Source organism: Lepisma saccharinum, chromosome 3 (assembly GCF_977018435.1).
Source record: "Lepisma saccharinum chromosome 3, izLepSacc3.1, whole genome shotgun sequence".
NCBI classification, from domain to species: Eukaryota; Metazoa; Arthropoda; class Insecta; order Zygentoma; family Lepismatidae; genus Lepisma; species Lepisma saccharinum.
Window position 1 is genome coordinate 137,101,990 of NC_139231.1, and position 20,183 is coordinate 137,122,172.

Below are 20,183 nucleotides of genomic sequence, written 5' to 3' on the forward strand. Positions count from 1 at the left end.
CAGTTTAACTTTAGGGTATAACTTAAAATGGCGTTGTGTTTGTGTTGCATTCTATACCAAAATTAGATTTTAAGTGATTAATGTCCAATTATAAGTATACCGAATACATAGGTAAAAATAATCCCCTCCCCCCTCCTCTGATAATATCGCAAATTGAACCCTGTTTAAATGTCTAGGAAAAATTTCATTTCACCTAGGAATAATATCGCGATGCGATGAGTCGAGAATTGTCACAGCCTATCTCGTCTCCTGTGTGGCGAGGTCCTTCTCGTTCATGTTTGTGTTTATTTTTGTTTCGGTTTCCACTCAGAAGTTATTAAAACTTACTCTAGATTCACTTCATGCTCAGATAGGCTAATCGCGACTCTATTTTCAAAATCTCTTATTAATATATAGTAGGTTTAAGTATAGTTTTCCGAACACCCTCTTACAAAGTTATGATAAATATGGGTGAGGTACAGCAGTACATTGTACCCCCAAGTTGGTCTGTAGTGTCTCGTCTCGTTCGTGTAAGTATTTTGTTTTGGAAAATTCCATTTTAAATATTCAAAAGAAAATGGGATCAGTCATATACTCTTCTGATGAAGATTTGTATCTTATCTTCGAATCGACGCGACCACTTCTTTAGAAAAGTGTACCCCCCCTCCCTTACGCAAAGGAGCATTCGTCTGCAGCGTGATTGTCTGAGAGCAAATCTGATTCCATCGTTCCACACACATTTTAAACAATTTTCATCTCCTTAAAGAGGTTTCCAAGAACTTAGGTCAATGAACTAACTAGTAGCAACCACAATGTAGTAGAATAAGTTTATTTGATTTGGTGGTGTTTTAAGTTCACTTTATGCACAGTAAGGCTAATCGGGACTGGACCTACAGTTTAAAGTGGGATCCGAACCACTTGTGCCTCCACCGGGTATCGAAGCCGGGACCCCTTGATTACAAGGCGACGATGCTACCACTGCGCCATCGGGAGGCCCGTAGAATAAGTTTAGAATGGTTTGAATTTCTGTGGTAAGGAAGATAATGTTTAGGCCTATAAGTTATAAACAATATACAGTAGACGCGATTGTCCGAGCTAATTGGGACCGAGAATGCCTCGGATACGGAAAAACTCGGAAAATACGGAGATAATGTGCTAATAGGTCGTAAATGACGAAACAACACTTAAAACTGTATAGTAATTATTTATTACTACTACAACATAAATGAGAAGATTATTACTTTTTCCGCTTAGAATAAGCCTACACAGACTTAAACACCACCGTAACAATCGGATACACCGACAATGTAACGAACACGTGCAGCGCGGATGGTGACTTGACTCCATAAACAAACAGGGGGTTGCGTTATGAAGCGCGATGTTTTCCAAACACTTCTTCGGTTTACCCGGAGCCACGGTTAATCGGGACTCTGTTAATCACGAGTCTACTGTACACTTTTTTTATTGGGTGAACTTAACATAGGTTCTTTCACCTTGCGGCTGCTGTTAAATTAGCAAGGGGGGTACAGGGGGTACAACTTGATTTACGGATTTAGGGGGTACAGTACCTCCCCTTCAAAAATTTAGGGGGGTACAATGTACCCCTGTACCCCCCCGTTCCTGCGCCACTGGTATAGACTATACTCTTTTGGTCAACAAATATCTGGTCACGCTAAGGGTGAACAATCGAACCATTCCATCCTCTTGATTATTCGTAAAATAAAACACACACAAAAAAGATGTTTCCATCAAATTTCTCCCTTTATGCACAGCGATCACGTGACCTCTGCTAACTGCGTTTGGAACAGAATGAGCGCCTTACGTTCGATATTCAGCAGGCGGTTGTCGGCTGGGAACGGTGGCGCGTTCCTGTAATCCAGCTTCCTGGAGGCCGGGAACTGTGGGTAGTGCATGCGATCCTGGTACACCAGGACGATAAACCGTAGTCACAGTGGACCGCGGTGTGCTGGAGTTGCAGCCAGCGTATAATGGAAACTTGGCATAATATTCGTATCATAAGTATATTACATGATCGAAGCTTTAGACTGAACCCAGTCCACCTTTAACATCGTGACGCTCGCTGCATTCGAAGCAGTTCCCTTATGGTTTTTGTCTCTTTGACGCAGTAGTGCCACCCTCGGTATTCTTATGATCCCCTGGTACCAGACTTGTTAATATAATTCATGAGCTCGTGTTATTTATGGGTTTACTTATCAATCTCTGCCCTGAGCAGCTGGTTGAAGGGTTGCAGTGGATGCGTTTGAATCCCACTGCCATCTGTTAGCGTTTGATGAAACTAGAACAGCAAACATTCGCTCAGACTTCCGCCTTGCATTTTGCCTGTATGTGACAATACAATGACCCTTTCTTTCTCTTTGGTACATTAATATTATCATTTATTATGTCGTCTTCATGCGTATTAATTGTAACGATGAGAATGAATCAAACATTAAACAGAATGTATTTTTATTTTGTGCATTTTGTTTCCGTTTTGGCTAGTTGTGACGATAAGAATGAATTTTAATTGGATTTGGATGAAATTGATGAAGAGGCAATCACAGCACAAACTCTCGGTGGTGTATTTAGTGACTCAAAAAAGTTTTAATTTTAGGGGGAGGGAGCATTTATAGCATTTTAAGCTGTCACACTATGCACACTGTATTTTTATTTACTTTTAGATATCTCTATATGGGGTAGGGGTACACTTTAATTAAAATGTCACGAGCAGCAATTGGGACCTCCCCCATGGCGCAGTGGTCGTGTCATTGCTTTGTAATCAAGGGGTCCCGGGTTCGATTAATATAATAGCTGCTTAAAAACTGCTATACAAAGACGTAATTTTTATTTTTAAAAAAGGGAGGGAGTGAGTTATTCATCCATTTATTTCAGTGATCAGAGCCTCCCAATAATTTTGACAAGTCTGCGCTGCTGGGATCGGAATAATATTATAAGGACTCTGGGTTATTTCCGTTCAACTGGCCTTGAGCAATCACTGCATTGGTAAGTCCTGACGACAACAATGTTCATGTAATATCTTGCAAGTTCTAAAACTTGCAGGACTACTTTCTCGGGAAAGTCACATCAAGCTACGCCTACAGATCTCACCGTCAGTGCAGTTAAATAAAGTGATTCGGTAAAAGAAAACTCTTCTTTCTTTTGTGACGTAAATCGAGAAACAAATGAAAATCGGTAATTTTGCACGGTGACGACATCGACTGAAAAACCGCCGGGCTAGCTGCAAGGTTCTTCCTGATGACGTAAACGAAAACAACCTTTCTTTATCTTCTTTCTTCCTTCGTTCAGCTTGCTTCGTGGCCAGAAATAATCGCAAAGTGCCCGTTTATTTCAACCCTATGCCACAGTTGTTTCGCAAAGAGAGAATGAAAAGATTATTGAAAGCGATTCTATCAAGTCAAAATAAATAAGATACTGATTTCGCAGCGTCATTCAAACTTTGAGCCCGTTTCGAAATCAGTTCTTCAAAATTGTTCTTTCTTTTTTTTAAAAAAATCTGGTGATGGCGATTTCGAACAATAATTAATAACACCTCCTGGGCCAACTAAGACAGTGTGCTTTATTGGAATAAATTTAAACTGGAATAAATAGTTATTTGCTTGGTTTTTCAAGGCCGATTTGTTAACTATGTTCTTTCTTCGTGCAGTAATTCACCCTCTCTTTATAAATAACATAAAACACTTTTTTTTTTAAAAAAAAAAACTATTTCTCTACTTTCCCGGCTAAACTAATGGTTAGGCTCTTACTGTTGTTGCGTAAGGTCCGGATTCGATCCACAGCCGACCTCTGTAGATATCACAGCGCCCCTGGTTCCAATGCCAGCCTGGATATGGTTCTTCTTTGCGAGTGTCCTTACTGTCCTTTCATCAATTTCATCATATTATCACTCACTCATCCTCATCGTTGCGATTAGCCAAAAGTGGAAGAAAAGCGACGCCAAATAACAAAAATTAAATCGATCCACAGATATTGACCCAGCATCGCGAGAACACCTGGCCAGTTATTTGAAATAACGTAGCGGGCTTCGGTCTTTAAAAAACCGATACTATAGGCGATTGGATTGGACGGAATCACCCCATCAAAAGTCACTTTCCACTGATTATTTTAATTCTGTTTTTTTATGTCTTAGTGAGCGCATGTATTGCAAGCCATATATATATATGTTTATTTGCATACCGGTTTGTTTGTTTTAAATCCATTTATATTCAGGCAGGCCAATTGGGACTGGATCTACCTCTCTCTTTCTGGCTCTATAGCCCTTGGTGAGCCTTGACGACATCCACAATCAGCTTCCATTCCACTCTGTCATCAATTCTTCTCCTCCATCATTTAATTTTCATCGTCAGCAAGTTTGCAGCGACGTCGTCTATCCATCGAAGTCGTGGTCTGCCCATTCTCAAGAAGAATGTCGAGAGAAAAAGTATAAAAGACGCACTCGAACTAAAGGGCAGGGTGTCTCCACTGGGAAACGAACCCCTTGATAACATGCGTTACTCAGGAGCGTTACCATTACGCCATCGGGGAGTCACATAAAGTAGTATCGTATGGGGAGCTACGAGTGAGTAGTGTAATCCGGTCTCGGAAATATCCTATAACGGCTGGAGGTTCGACGTGCTGACCCCACGTCACCCCATTATCGGTTGAAGAACTCCACACCTCTAGGTAGGATTGTGGGAAGGAGACTGGCAGTCGGAAGATAGGCGATGTCCCTTCCAGGGCTGTCGAGTCACGGATTATTATTATTATTATTATTATACACACGCACATTCAAAGTCCAGTAGTGTAGACATTAAAAAATGTTTTCGTTTGTATTTGCTTAATGTCTCTTATCTAACTCAGTAAATTAAGACTCTGAATATGGTTGATTATTACATGACCTAGCCGGGATTCGAACACAGAACCTTGAGCAACGACATTTCACGTTTCTGTGGTTATTCTCCAGTCAATTTAATCACTTCATCATTCATCCTCATCATCGCGATGAGGAAAAAGGTAAACAATGTTGAAACGCAATACAAAGTTGCTGAAAAACAATTCGCGGCGTACAGGATGTGGTGGTGGTCCCGTTGAAGCCACATGGTGGTTGGGATTCCACATTAAGCGTAGGTGCAGTTCCGATTAGCCTATCTGTGCATAAAGCTGATTTAAAAGATACCTTGACAAGGTTACAATTCCTTGCGATATGTTTCCGTACATTTCCAGTCAATTGTTGAAAGGAAATCGTTTCGAAAAGTCAACGTTCGCCGAGGCCGTGTGCTGACGAACTTTTCCTGGAAGTGAAGGAAAATAGGCGTCGCATCACTTGCGGTGATTCTTCTTTTCTATTCCTGCTGCTTTCTCCAAATGTGGAAGCCGAACCTGTCCTATGTAACTCGGTTATGCCTGTTGCATAGTTTCCACGGCAACAGGTGCGCCGTTGCTTTCGACTACCAGCATTGCGCCGTCCAAACCTTTAGAAGTGTAGCCAACTCTTATCTGCAGTTTGCTTCTTTGCGTTTATTGAGTTCTGCGAATATGCGTGTACGTTTGGTCTGCCTCGCAGACGACAGGAACGAAAGTATTTGGATCACTACAAGTCCTACTTTGTATTTCCCCTCTCCATGAGCGTAGCCAGAATTTTTTTTCGGGAGGGGCCAACTTTCTATGAAAAGGTGACGTGTTGGGAAATGGTTTGATTGATTGATTGATTGAGTTGGTGTTTTAAGTTCACTTTATGAACAGTAAGGCTAATCGGGACTGGGCCTACAGTTTAAAGTGAGATCCGAACCACTGTGTGCCACCGGGTACTCCTTGATTGCAAGCAGGGACGGCGCTACAAGGGTGCTAGGGGGGCTGAAGCCCCCCTGTACCCCCCAAGATTTTTGTAGTACAGTAGGTGCATTTTGACCGACAACTTAAAATTCCATTGAGGCAAGTACAATGTTCAAGTACATTTTCTAGTTCGGAGATCGCAAAGTTACTTTTAATACGATATGTTCTAAAATCAAGGGAAGGGGGGTAGATGCAGATATGCCTGGATAGCAGGGGCTACCATTTGATACTACGTAATGGGCCAATCATGAGGGTCAAACTTGTTACGAAATCTATTATCTGCCTCGTAGGTGGACGAAGTATTCAGTGGCAGTGAGATTGTTCTTTAATTGTTGGCATAAGCAGCTAAGCGTGTACATTATGAGGCTCCATAAATCGTATTGCAATATTTCTGAATAAATCTAACAGATGTGTAAAATGATTTTTTTTAAAAGTAGGACAACGTTCAACATCTAAAGAGCCGTCAATGTTATTTTCTGTTTGTTAGTTTCCCATCTGAGTACCGACAATGGTATGAGTGTTACCGCTGTTCTCTCATTGTTTTCATCGTTATATCTATCCTTATCGTTGCAAATATTTAAGAGGAAGAAATAGGACGTTAAGAAATCAAAGAGTACACAAAGTAACTAACTTAATTCTTAACATTTAACAATTGGAAATATTAAAGTTGGACCTCTTCGCCCTGCTTATCTAGCAGCAATACTGCTGCCTTGAAATTAAGGAGTCCCAGGTGCAATCCCCGGTGGAGGCACATATGATTAAGTGGCTCGGATTCCACTATAAGCTGTACGTCTCGTCCCAATTAGCTTCTGTGCTTAGCCCTTGAGTCTTTCCACAATATAGTGGATCCTAATACAAATCCAATCAAATAAACATTTTTGCATACGATGCAAAAATCAGCACGCTTGGGCAATTTCATAATTATTATTTGTGATGTTAGAAAACATTCTGCAGTATCGTCAAAGTAGCCAAATTTGATTCCGTGCAGAAGAATCAATCTTTGAAGCACATCTCGTAAAAATATTGATCCAATTCTGATCAATATTCAGAGCATAATATATTCTGGAATACAATTATAATCTTCAGCAGTCACTTTCCTAACCAAAATGCCCAGTGTAAGAGTTGCAACTACATATATTCATTGATTTTATGTCAATATATTTGTCTCGTAGTGGAGGTGGATTTGTAGTGAAAATATTTTTCTTCCTTGAGAGTGGCACGTCCTAAGTGGACGATATTTCTCACATCCTCCCCATGTTTAGGCCTAAGTTCTGAATTCCAGTCGTTGAACAAGAAAAGTAAGATTGGTTGGTGGTTGATTTGATGTTTTAAGTCCACTTTATGCACAGTAAGGCTAATCGGGACTGGACCTACAGTTTGAAGTAAGAAAAGTAAGAGGAAGAGGAAATGGTACCATTAATTCAGTTTCTATTCAAGGGTGTTTTCGCTTATTTGATGCCTACTTTATTAAGTTAGTGCCAGTTTTTTTAAGCATGAAAAGCTACAATCTTTATACGCTCCTTACTATTGTGATTTGGACAGTTTAGGGTCATGGAACACTATGAGGCAGAATGGAAGCCAAAATAAAAAACCTTCAGCAGCTTCTTGCAATGATTGAAACATTCAAAATTTCCTTTTACGAACTTTATAAGCTTTGTGTTATTGAAATGTTCAACGGTTGCTTGCAACAAACCGAAATCTAATTGGTGACGAGAGGTTGAGTGCTCTATCTGTTCCGTCCTTTGAAGAGCTTGCAAAATCTTTGGATTTAAAAAAGGTTGTAACTGCTCATAAAAACAGACTATCTTATCGTAGTTTCTTGCTGTGGCTCATTTTCTCATTTTAGCAACAAGTTAGTCACACTGTTTACATAGAAATAGTGTTACGTGTAGTATGTATAACAGCGAGTTGAAAATATAATGTAGAATGAATAGTAAGACTCTGATATTATTCCACTCAATAATGGCTTAGGAAAAGAAACAATATAATTATTACATTTTATTAGACATAAAAGATTCGTGCCTAAAAGTACTTTTGTATATGGGAACAAAATGCAATATCTCATTGATTTACCTTGAGTTCTGATTGCAAAATATGTAAAATTATACCCTAAAAGTATGAAGTAAGTACATTTTAGCCGGTATTAGTTAGCCCCCGAGAATTTGACTCAGAAATCTGTAGCCCCCTTATTTCAGGCTGGCGCCGTCGGGGAGGCCTGTTGGGGAATGGTTAGGGGAAAATGCAAGGTACTGTCACTAAGTATATGAATTATGATTACTGCATCTATTCAAATGTTTGGGTGGGCCAAATCTCCAAGAAAAAATGTGTTTGTATTCGCATTGTTATTACCTGATCGAAACGAGAATTTATTATAAAAATAATTCATTATACACATTCAAATGTTTCATTAAAAATGTGTTAAATTTTAGGCTCGGACCCCATGATGGATGGGTTAGTAGATAAAGTGCGCTCGGAAAGCAGATATCCTGAATTCATAGGCGTAGACTTCTTCCCAGAAGGGGGTTAAAAACACTTTCCCAGGAAGGGCAAGGAATATGTATTTCGAAATTGTGGCAGTGCTTTATTTGAATTATTTGAAAATGGGCGAATAACATTTTTTTATGTTCCAACTTATTATAAATTGGGGAGCTCCGAGTGAGTGAGCGTAATCCGGTCGAGACGACCTACTATAACGGCTGGGGATACGTCGGGCCGACCCCCCCACTATCCCACTACTGGTTGCAGATCTCCACGCTTAGAGGTGACGAAGGAAAGGGTGGGAGGGAGACCGGCAGTCGGTAGGTATGCCCAGGCCCTTCATGGGCTGTTGCGCAAAGGATTATTATTTATAATAAAGCACAATGACCCGCCAAAATATTTCACCACTCGTTTTCCAGGAGGGGCGAGCTCTCCCTTGCCCACCGGCTGGATAAGTCCAAGGCTTTCCATTTCCATCAGTAACTTTACACTTTCATTTAATTTTTTTCAGAAAATTTATCAATTAAATTTGGCAGTAGGTGGGCCGCGGCCACTTTCATACAAACTGATATTTAACACTTGCTCTCGTGTGATCTGCTAAATCCTGCATAGTTTTCGTTGGGATCGACGAAGAGTGGAGAACGATATCTCTGAGTTGTGATAAGAAGAGTTTCAGCAGTCCGCAGACATTTGATTAAAAAATATGAATTACATTGTTCTTGTATTGCATTAGTTTGTTGCTCCCGTTCTGATTTTTTTAAAATGTTGGTTGCTTCCAAACTGAAAGTTGGCCTTAAATAAGGAAAGATAATATAATTTTGAAAAATTTCGACTCCCCCCCTTTCCTAATCGTATAGCACTTAAAAATACCATGGCTGTACAAAAAGTATGTTGTTAAGGCTTCCTTTATTCTTGGTGATGTCTTTGGAAGATTTGTTAGTTATTGGTAAACGAACTATCCGGTATTTATGTTCCTTTACTTTTATTTTTTGTGTATATAAAAAAAATAGACTTTTGGATTCGGTATATAGTTTTGCCAATTTTGTATATATATATATATATATATATATATATATATATATATACTTGTTAGTAAAAATGTTATACAATTCTTACGTGAATTAGGTTTTATAAAAATCTTAATTCATAATGTAAGACGTAAATAAATAACGTAGTACATTCCGGAAGTTTTAAGTTATTGTAGCTATCGGGATCAGCGAAGAGAAAGGGAGAATGGAAATTTTGCTAGGAAAGTTACAGTTACAAATTTTGTAACCCGCATAAAACAATATGTAACAAACATGCTTAAGTGGCAGATAGGTTTCACAGCCCTATATTCGTCACGCAAATAGAATAGAAAAAATGTACGTCCTAGGTTCTAACCTGTCATAAGATGTACAGGAATGCAAACGCATGATGTAAAAAGAAACAAAAAAAGTAAATTAAGTTTTCGAATTGTGTATATCTTTTAAAAGGCCTGTGATGATCTTGTTCGGCCAACTATGAAATCTGATTCAGAGTTGGCAATCTTGTTCCGCGCACCTCGTTACCTCAGCAATTCTCACGCCGGCGCTCGTCCTGCCATCTGTTAGCGGAGGAATGAACTCGGTGAAATTTTGTTTCGGCTGGAAAGAGAGAGGACGTTGCCCTCTTTCATTTCTCCTGGTGCGATGTCCTTTCCTAACCCCAGACTGGAGAAAGTGGTGTAATAATGGTCTGCCAGCGAGATATACTCGCATCGTCACGCGAAAAGAAAGAAGAAAAAAATTACGGTTGAAAAAGCACTTACTTCCTAGCCAGGCGTGTTTTTTCTTTTTCTAAATATAATTTCAGCTACTTTCTACTCGTTGCCGTGGCGACCTGTAACGCTATCGCGCTCGATTTGTTTTTACTATTAAGTCAGATTTTTGGGGGGTGGGCGATGGAACGTGTTTTCGGCTATTTTCATCGCGTTTCCATGGCAACGAAGCCCTTTAACTCACGTGCCGTTTGCTTCTCGCCAAGCTGCAAGGATGATGGGCGTGCGTTCTACATTCATTTGACCATTGTATTTCGGAGTGTGGAGAGATTATACAAACTTCACTTCCTAAAATGTATTTTATTGGCATAACGAGGGTACTTTTTTGCGTTATAATCTTGTAATAGTGAATATTAAATCTAAAATTTGACTTTAGTCCAGCATTTTAATCCTGTGTGTTAAAGTTTCTTTTATCAATTTTCGAGTCATTGCTCCCTCATTTCTTAGAATATTATTTTGATTTTAATTTATGACATGAAATTTTTTAATATATTTTTATTACTGTTCTGGGTTATTTTTTTCCTATTCTAATCACCATATTTCATTTCATTTCCTTTTCATTTTCCAAATTATAAATCGCTGTTCGGTATTACCACCGGTATTATCTTCGTTGCTATTTTCTTATTGATGTAACAATTTGTAAATTTTTCATTTTTTTAAACACGCCATCCTAACGAAAGACACTTGCATTGACGCTAATCGGTACTGGACCTACAGTTTAAAGTGTAATCCGAGCCACCATGTGCCTCCACTGGGTATCGAACCCGGAACCCCTTGATTGCAAGGTGATGAAAATGTGTGTTTGAGTTTGATGACACAAACAGGGTATAGAAACTATTTGCCTGGTTGCTCGTGTGTTACGTTATGGGATATTTGAAACAACAATAACAATTATACATGAATGATATGATAAATAAGAAACTATTTACTTTTTATATAATTTATCTATCATTTCTGTTTTACATACAAAAATTAGCGAATTGAGTGATTGTTTTTTTTTGGCGATTTAAGATATTTTTTCTACTTGTGGTTTCATCGAGACAATAGGGATGAGATGATTAATGACATGTTGAAAGGATTTATCTAAATTTATTTTTTCGCAAACTTTTGTTTACCCGCAATATCATATAATTAGTATAAAGAGTGGGGCATGCGTTATAGGCTTTGGAGGAACGGGCTCCCTCCCATGTTCTTTGTTGTGAAGTTCGTTTACATTTGTCTCGAATGAATTAACTGAAAGTTGATGAATTATTCTGAATTTCAAATCAGTTTATCAGTCTCGGTGAAATCAAAACGGAATCATGTTCGTGTATGTAAGGAAGACTGTTTTTTACAGTTCACTCGTTGGTATGAAAAATTATGTTGTACTCCATTGTTTTCTGGCACTGCCTTTACTTAATTGAAGATTTCACGTTATCAACTTTCTCCTGCCGTTGATAGTTCAGGAAAACCTTCTCGAATATCACGTCCCCTCCTCTCCTCTCGATAATCATAAAAAGGGAGGAATGAAAACAGGTATTATCGAAACGCACTTCCAACATGCACACCCTCAAGGTGAACACGTACACTTCCCGTCCGGTGAAAGTGAATTGACGGACAGTTCGCAAACCGGAAGTACCTTGCATTCCACTTCCGGTTTGTGAGCCGAGGCTAGCATGCCTCGTTAAGAATTCGAACATCTTTCTTTTTAGCGTTTTCTTCTCCCGCCAACTTATCTGCTGTAATTATTTTCCCGCCTCTACATTACCCCTTCCCCCTCTCCCTCACCTTAAGCGCTTTTCGTAACAAACTTCCGCGCTTTGCAGAAAATTCCTACTCGCAGATAAAACGACCTCAAGGCTAGGACGTCGTCCCAGTTACGCCGGGACCGCAGTCACTTGTTTTCGCTATCTGGCATTACGTGCGTGCAATGCAACAGTCTTCCGTGCGCGCGTTTCCTATTGTTGCATGCTTATCGCTCGCGCTTCTCCTCAACAAAGCATCTTTCCTGAATTGCATTGTTGCTTTATCATTGAAAGTTTGTTGGGTAGAAAACAGCTGGAACCATTGTTAGACGAATTTATTTCTCCGCACAATGGATGTCGGTCCGGAAGAAGTGAAACGCAATTCTTCAACCTAGCCCGATAGAATCCGTCCTTGAACCTTACAATCACCACTTAACCAACAAAATAATAAAACAAAGAGTTTAACTCTAAACAAGAACATTAATTAATTCTACGGTTGAATCAAGGTGTTTGTGTCGGTCTTGGCCGATTTATTTATTCTGTTAATTAGTGTTCTGTTGTTAGGGGTATTTTTGTTGATCTCATGGCACCTGTGGTTGATATTCTGCCTCCCACTCTCACCCCCACCCTAAGGCGGCGATTGGGTTCTAAAACTGAGGAGTTTAATTTCCCTTGTTACACCCCAAAGTTGACCTGAAATTCACAAAACTTGACAATTAATCTTTATTTTGTCATAGTCATTAGATTTTTTTTCTTTTGACAACATTGCAGGCATTTATGAGTTGCCAATATTTTATCAACTACTATTTTTTCCTGTAGTCATTATTAAATATTTGTCAATGTATTTATTTCACCTTTGAATGTATTCTAATAAATTGTATTCTTTTCTTACAGCGATAACAGCATAGCTAATGTATTGGATCAAGTTCCAGAAACATCGTGATATATCAAGGTTAGTGGTTATCTTTTTCAATTGACAAATGTATTTAACTTATGGCGAAGGTTATTTTTTCTACTTAGTTTACAGTCAGAACAGAAAATGCTTTCAGTTTTTAATTGTTTGTTTTAAATACTTGCTATTGATGGTTCAAAACGGACTAATAGATCCATTCATATTAAGTTACATTATAACATGGAAGTTAAGTTACGTCAGATCTCATTTCATCATTCCCATTGAATTCTTACACAAGAGACAGACTTGATATGAAGATTCATCAAATGCTGAATTAATTATTGACTGAAAATTTGCTGCGGAACAAATAATACACATGTTGAAAATGGTATAACAATTCGTGAAAGGTATTAAAATATAAATCAGTCGAATCCTATTACTGAGAGTCACTTTTTTTTAAAAAAACTTAATGCTAAAGGACTTGGTCGCTAAAGGATTAGGTCGCCAAAGAACACGGTTGCTAAAGGACACGGTCGCTAAAGGACACGGTCGCTAAAGGATTTGGTCGTTATGGGACACGGTAGCTAAGTGACTCCGTCGCTAAAGAACATGGTTACTAATGGACACGATCGCTAAAGGACATGGTTGCTAAAGGATACGATCGCTAAAGGACACGATCATTAGAAAAGTTACACGGTCGCTAGAGGACAAGTTCGCCAAACGACATGGTCGCCAAAGGACACGGCCGCTAAAGGACTTGGTCGTTAAATTATATGATCGTTAAAGGACATGGTCGCCAAAGGACACGATCGTTAAAGGACATGGTCGCTAAAGGACATGGTCGCCAGAGGACGCGGTCGCTAACGGAAATGGTTGCTAAAGAATTTTGTCGTTAAAGGACATGGTCGCTAGAGAGCTCAAATTGGTGTCACTCTCTTCTGCATTTAATGGGCTTTAATTTGAAATGCAACATGACTGTGGTATTTGAATTTTGTAATTTTTAAGAAACTTAAAAAAAAATTGAATATCTCAAAAACACCATTTTTTATTTTCTTAAAAAAAATATATGATTTGAAGACATCAATTGACTATTTGTGTGCAAAATTTCATAATGGGACGGCAATGGGTTCCTATGGAAATTACATTTTTGTATTGTAACGTGTGAGAAATTTGCTAAATTTGTTAACTTCCATGATAAAACCACAACTATATACTGAGTGATTGATGTTGAAGTCTTCATATTAGTCTATTTTATAATATTTGGAGTACAAATAACATGAAAATACCTAAAACTTATCACTTTTAATATTAGGTAAGCAAATTGAAAATGTACGAGTGGAAGTCATTAAATAACAGGAATTTTATTCTAAACTTCATGGAGATTTATGCACAATGAAAATTTGTGTTTCGGAATTCAAAAAGGATCGTTAGCAACACGCCATAAAGGTGTCGTGACTATCGAATAGTATGCGCCTGCGCAGTAGCTCGTACAGAATGGCCGCTCCACTATTGACTTGCACCATAGAAGAGCAACAAAGTGTTATTCGTTTTTTGTGGTCAGAGGGAGTGAAACCTTCTGAAATCTTCAGCAGAATGAAGGTTCAGTACGGAGACAATTGTTTAAGTCAGTGGAGAGTGTATGAATGGGTGAAAAGAATTAAAGACGGAAGACGAAATGTCACTGATGAACACCGAAGTGGGAGGCCAGTTTGCGTGGCAACTAAGGTAGTGAAACAGTAGATCTATCAGCGAATCCGGTAATTTAGTACACTCTCCCAAACAAATGTATCCGTACTGAACCTTCATGCTGCTGTACATTTCAGCATAGGCGTGCGCAGACCTTCTGATTAGGGGGGAGGGGCTTTGATGAAAGTTTATTTGGAGAAAGAAAAACCACATCTCATCTCACGGTTCTATTGGATTGATGGGTATGCAACAGGGGCGTTTATAGAGTGTGTCCGGAAACACTGAAAATAACTGTTAGAAGAATGCAAACTTCCGAGGCACCTATGTTCTTTGCCCCCCTCCATTATTTCCCCCTAATTTACTTCATACAGCAGATTAAAAAAAACTGCACATAATATGTTCATTTCGTATAGTGATGGCCTTTAGGGGGCGGTTGCTCCCTCACTTTTTATTTCTATACTATAGCCTCTTAATGCTAAGCTTTTTTTTTGTACAAAGAAAAGTAAACTGCCCTTGCCCCCTCCCCACTTTTGTCACGCAATCGCTGCTACCGATTTCTAATGTATGGGCAATTTATTTTCCAAACACTTAGGTAACGAAACTAACGAATAAACTGTATGCGAGTGTTAATAACAAGAAATTTGCTAGAGAACGAAGTTGGATAGTTCAATTACATAGGAAATAATGCACCTTCCGTAGTTGCTTGGAACTTTCGTCAGCTTGAAAATACTTAATTATGAAAATACCATAATGCCATTTAATAACGGTGATAAGATTCGTCTGCTCTAAATTCCTAAGCAAGAGTATTAGAGGGGACGACTGTCCTTTTGGCCTCCCGTTTGCACGCCTATGGATTTCAGAAGGTTTCACTCCCTCTGACCACAAAAAACGAACAACACTTCGTTGCTCTTCTACGGTGCAAGTCAACAGAGGAGCGGCCATGCTGTACGAACTACTGCGCAGGCTCATACTGCTCGATCGTCACGACATCTTTATAGCGTGTTGCTAACGATCCTTTTTGAATGTCGAAACACAAATTTTCGTTGTGCATAAATCTCCATGAAGTTTAGAATAAAATTCCTGTTATTTAATGACTTCCCCTCGTACATTTTTCAATTTGCTTACCTGATATTAAAAGTGATAAGTTTTAGGTATTTTAATGTTGTTTGTACTCCAAAAAATACAAAATAGACTAATATGAAGACTTCAACATCAACCACTCAGCATATTGTTGTAGTTTTATCATAGGAACCCATTGCCGTCCCATTATGAAATTTTGCACACAAATAGTCTATTGCTGTCTTCAAATCATATATTTCTTTCAAGAAAATTAAAAACGTTTTTTTTTTTGAGATTTTCAAGAAAAAAAATTCAAGTTTCTTAAAAATTAAAAAATTGAAATACCACAGTCATGTTGCATTTCAAATTAAAGCCCATTAAATGCAGAAGACAATGACACCAATTTTAGCTCTAGGTCAAATAGTTTTCGATATACAGCTGTTTAAAGATTTCAAAATGTCATCAAATTTTGGGATTTTTGCTTCTTTGAAAGTCAACAACTCAAAAACTAAGAGCCGAAAAAATCTGAAATTTGGCAGTTTTCGTCAACTTTACTGGTATTTCCACTGCACCAAAAATGTTTAATTTCTGAGATGTCAAGGTTCAGACCCTGGTTGATTTGGCATGGAATGACCCAAACGTGATTAGGAACGAGTTAAAGTAATGAATTAGTTGGTTAATAACAGTTGGGCTGAAAAGTTCGTAGGCTGACTCATAGATGGCGTTACTAGAATTAAATCCATGTGATTTTTACTTAGTACTAACCTTCAAAAGATACGTGTATAAATTTCACAGCTGCCGGATAATTAGATCGTGAGATATAGCATTGTGACTGAAGCAGCTTTTGTTATTGTGAAAAAATGGATAAAAAAGAATTTCGTGTGTTAATAAAGCATTGCTTTTTGGCGAAAAAAAATACTGTTGAAGCCAAGGCTTGGCTTGATAAACATTATTCGGACTCTGCACCAGGAAAATCAACCGTTGAGAAGTGGTTTGCTAAATTTAAACGACGCGAAATGAGCATCGAAGACGATGCACGCAGTGGACGCCCCAAAGAGGCTGTTACCGACGAAAACATCAAAAAATTCCACAAAATAATTTTAAATGATCGTAAAGTGAAGTTGATCGAGATAGCTGAGACTTTAAAAATATCAAAGGAACGTGTTGGACATATTGTGCATGAATATTTGAACATGCGAAAGCTGTGTGCAAAATGGGTGCCGCGCGTGCTCACAATCGATCAAAAGCAACAACGTTTTGATGATTCGGAGCAATGTTTAGCGATATTCAACCGTAATAAAATTGCTTCCCCATCCACCATATTCTCCAGATCTGGCCCCCAGTGACTTTTTCCTGTTTGCAGACCTTAAAAGAATGCTCGCTGGAAAGAAATTTAGCACTGATGAAGAGGTAATCGCCGAAACTGAGGCCTATTTTGAGGCTAAAGAAAAATCGTACTATAAAAATGGCATCGAAAAATTGTATGACCGCTATAATCGTTGTATCGCCCTCGAAGGCAACTATATTGAATAATAAAATCGAATTTTGTCAAAAAAATATTTTTTACTATGTTAGCCTACGAACTTTTCAGCCCAACTGTTATATTATGTTTCCCCTTTTCCCCCACCTCGTTGTAAGGTACCAAGGTGTAAATTATTTTTGCAAGTTGAATTTGTTATTTAAAAAAAAATCCCCATCCCCAAAAATTTGAATTGAATTACGAATGATGTATAATATACCAGCACATAATTCTAATTTAGAATATAAACTTTCATTAATAAATGTATAATGGCATGACAGATAAGATGGAATAAACTTGATGTGACAACAGTGGAATCCGTTTTACAGAATGTGGTGAATTTAAACATCACGGAAATGCCTTTTTAAATAATAATTATGTGTTGTAAAAAACAAAAAGAAATATCAAGAAATGTCAAATCATTGGTATATATAACAAATCTTATTCTGTCAGCAAAGTCTTCGGAACTGGTGGTGATATACGTATCAACTTCACATTTGGCAAACAGGCAAATACTATTTTCATTTGTTTTCTAACACCAAACTATATTGATTTGTGTTAGCATCTAAAAGCCGTTTTTCACAATTTCGTTCGGTAAAGGTACTGGTAAAGGGAAAGTATGGTAGATTATCGCGGTTGCAAAATCAACCCAGCTCGAAATCACATAATATAATCAATCATCTTTCCATTCTTGTCATTATAATAAACTTAGACGCGGAAGAGAGCGCTGTTAAGTAACCTTAGTAAAGTATGTTGCTTGAATTAGCTGAGTTTCAGCCAGGGCCGTATACAAAAATAATGGATGGGGTTCAGCCAAGGATGGCACAGTTTCAATAGTTATAATATACGGCAATTACTATTTATTATTAACAAAGAGTAAATTATATCCAACAAATTTTCTCTCTAAACAGTTTGAATGTAAATATTAGCTTGATATAGGCCTACATTAAATGTATTAAGCGTTGCAATATTGTTTTTATATTTAACATTAGCCGATCTCCATGGCGGAGTGGTTAGCATATCGCGCTACGACGCCAGGTGTCCAGGGTTAGAATCCAGGCCTGGGCATGGATGTTCCTTGTGAGTGTCGTTTCATCATATCATCACTCATCCTCAGTGACGTGTGATGACCTCGGTACTTGCGTACTTCGATATGACAAATTCTTTAAAACATCGCGTATGTCCCCGCCTCCACACACACATATTCCGACGACAGTGTTGTTCTAATGCACACCAAAGAATTTCGATAATTTAGCAAGAAAACCAAAAGACAGGGATCCTAAAAGACATGACACATGCATGCTAATAAGCATGGTCGCCAAAGCACATGGTCGCTAAAGGCCTAAAGGACATGGTAGCTAAAGGATATTTGAAATATCGTCATACAGGGTGTTCTTTAAATGTTTCCAGACGAGGTTGCACATTTTTTGATGAATTTACGTTTAATGAATTAATGCTATGTAATCAAAATTGATCGCACTTTGCTTTATCGTGATTATATGTTTGAAAGCCTGACCTTTTGTCTATCGGCTTGGTTCTCTTATGAGACAGAAGTGACACGTAATAACGCGTCATACACTTCTAAAAGTAGTCACTTGTAATCTACTTGGACGGGGTATAGTTTTTGAGATCCGCGGCCTTGTGCACGACTTTCCTTTGATGTTATTAACTACCCACCTAGTACGTTACAGGCTCAACGACATGGTCGCTATAGGACGTGAACGATAAAAGCAATGGTCGGAGAAGAACTTGGCCGTTATAGACATGATCGATAAAGGACATGGTGCCTAAAGGGCATAGTCTCTAAAGGAGATTTTCACTGAAGGATATTGTCGTTAAGGATATAGTCGCTAAAGGCCGTGGTCATTAAAGGGCAATAAAGAACATTAAAGTTAAAGGATATAGTCGTTAAAATACAAGGTCGCTAAATGACATGGACGATAAAGGACATGGTCACTACTAAAAGACATGGTCAGTAAAGGACTTGGTCGCTAAAGGACATGGGTCGCTAAAGGACATGTTCGCCAATGGACAAGGTCGCTAAAGGTTTTGGTTGCCAAAGAAGATGTTCGCCAAAGGACACGGTTGCTAAAGGACACGGTCGCTAAGGGAGACGGTAGCTAAGTGCCACGGTTGCTTAAGGACATGGTTGCTAAAGAACACGATCGCCAAAGGACTTGGTCGCCAAAGGACTTGGTCGCCAAAGAAGATGTTCGCCATAGGACACGGTCGCTAAAGGACACGGTAGCTAAATGACATTGTCGCTAAAGGATTTGGTCGCTAAGGGACTCGCTAGCTAAGTGACACGATCGCTAAAAGACATGGTTGCTAAAGGACACGATCGCTAAAGGAGACGATCACTAAAGGACATGGTCGCAAAAGGACACGTTCGCCAAAGGGCACGGCCTCTAGAGGAAATGTTCGCTAATGGAGACGGTCAAGTAAAGGACACGATCGCTTAAAGCACACGGTCGCTAATGGACATGGTTACTAAAGGATATGGTCGCTAAAGGATATGTTCGCCAAAAGACATGTTCGCCAAGAGACTTGGTCGCTTAGGATACAGTTGCTAAAGAATATTTTCGCTAATGATTTGGTCGCCAAAGGACTAGGTCTCCAGTGGACATGTTCGCTAAAGGACACGAGCGCTGAAGGACACGATCACTAAAGGACGATTGCTAAAGGACGATTGCTAAAGGACGTGGTCACTAAAGGACACGATCGTTAAAGAACTTGGTCGCCAAAGGACTTGGTTACTGAAGGACATATTCGGTAAAGGACATATTCCCTATTTAACTTTGTCGCTAAAGGACATGGTTGGTATAGGATATGGACGATTGGCCTCCTCGATGGCGCAGTGGTAGCGCCACCGTCTTGTAGTCAAGGGGTCCCGGGATCGATACCCGGTGGAAGCCCATAGTGTGTCGGATCCCACTTTAAACTGTAGGTCCATTCCCGGTAAGCCTTATTGTGCATAAAGTGGGCTTAAAATACTAATCCATAAATTCATATATTCATACAGAACATGGACGATAAAACATAAGGTCTCTGAAGGACATAGTCGCTAAAGAACATAGTCGGTAACGGACATGGTCGCTAAAGGACACGATCACTAAAGGACGATGTCGCACACGATCGATAAAGGACTTGGTCGCGAAAAGACTTTTTCGCCAAACAACATGGTCGCCAAAGGACACGGTCGGCAAAGGACACGGTCGCTAA

General features: G+C 39.0%; 1 protein-coding gene across 7 annotated transcripts in view; it reads left to right on the forward strand.

Moving 5' to 3' along the window:
• Nucleotides 1-20,183, forward strand: part of Eip74EF (Ecdysone-induced protein E74) — a 776,515-nt gene that overhangs the window by 268,623 nt on the left and 487,709 nt on the right. For all 7 annotated transcript variants that reach the window (XM_083119484.1, XM_083119487.1, XM_083119488.1 and 4 more), the window contains one exon: nt 12,700-12,757. The gene's annotated coding sequence lies outside the window, so the exon portion shown is untranslated. The remainder of the gene's footprint in view (nt 1-12,699; nt 12,758-20,183) is intronic.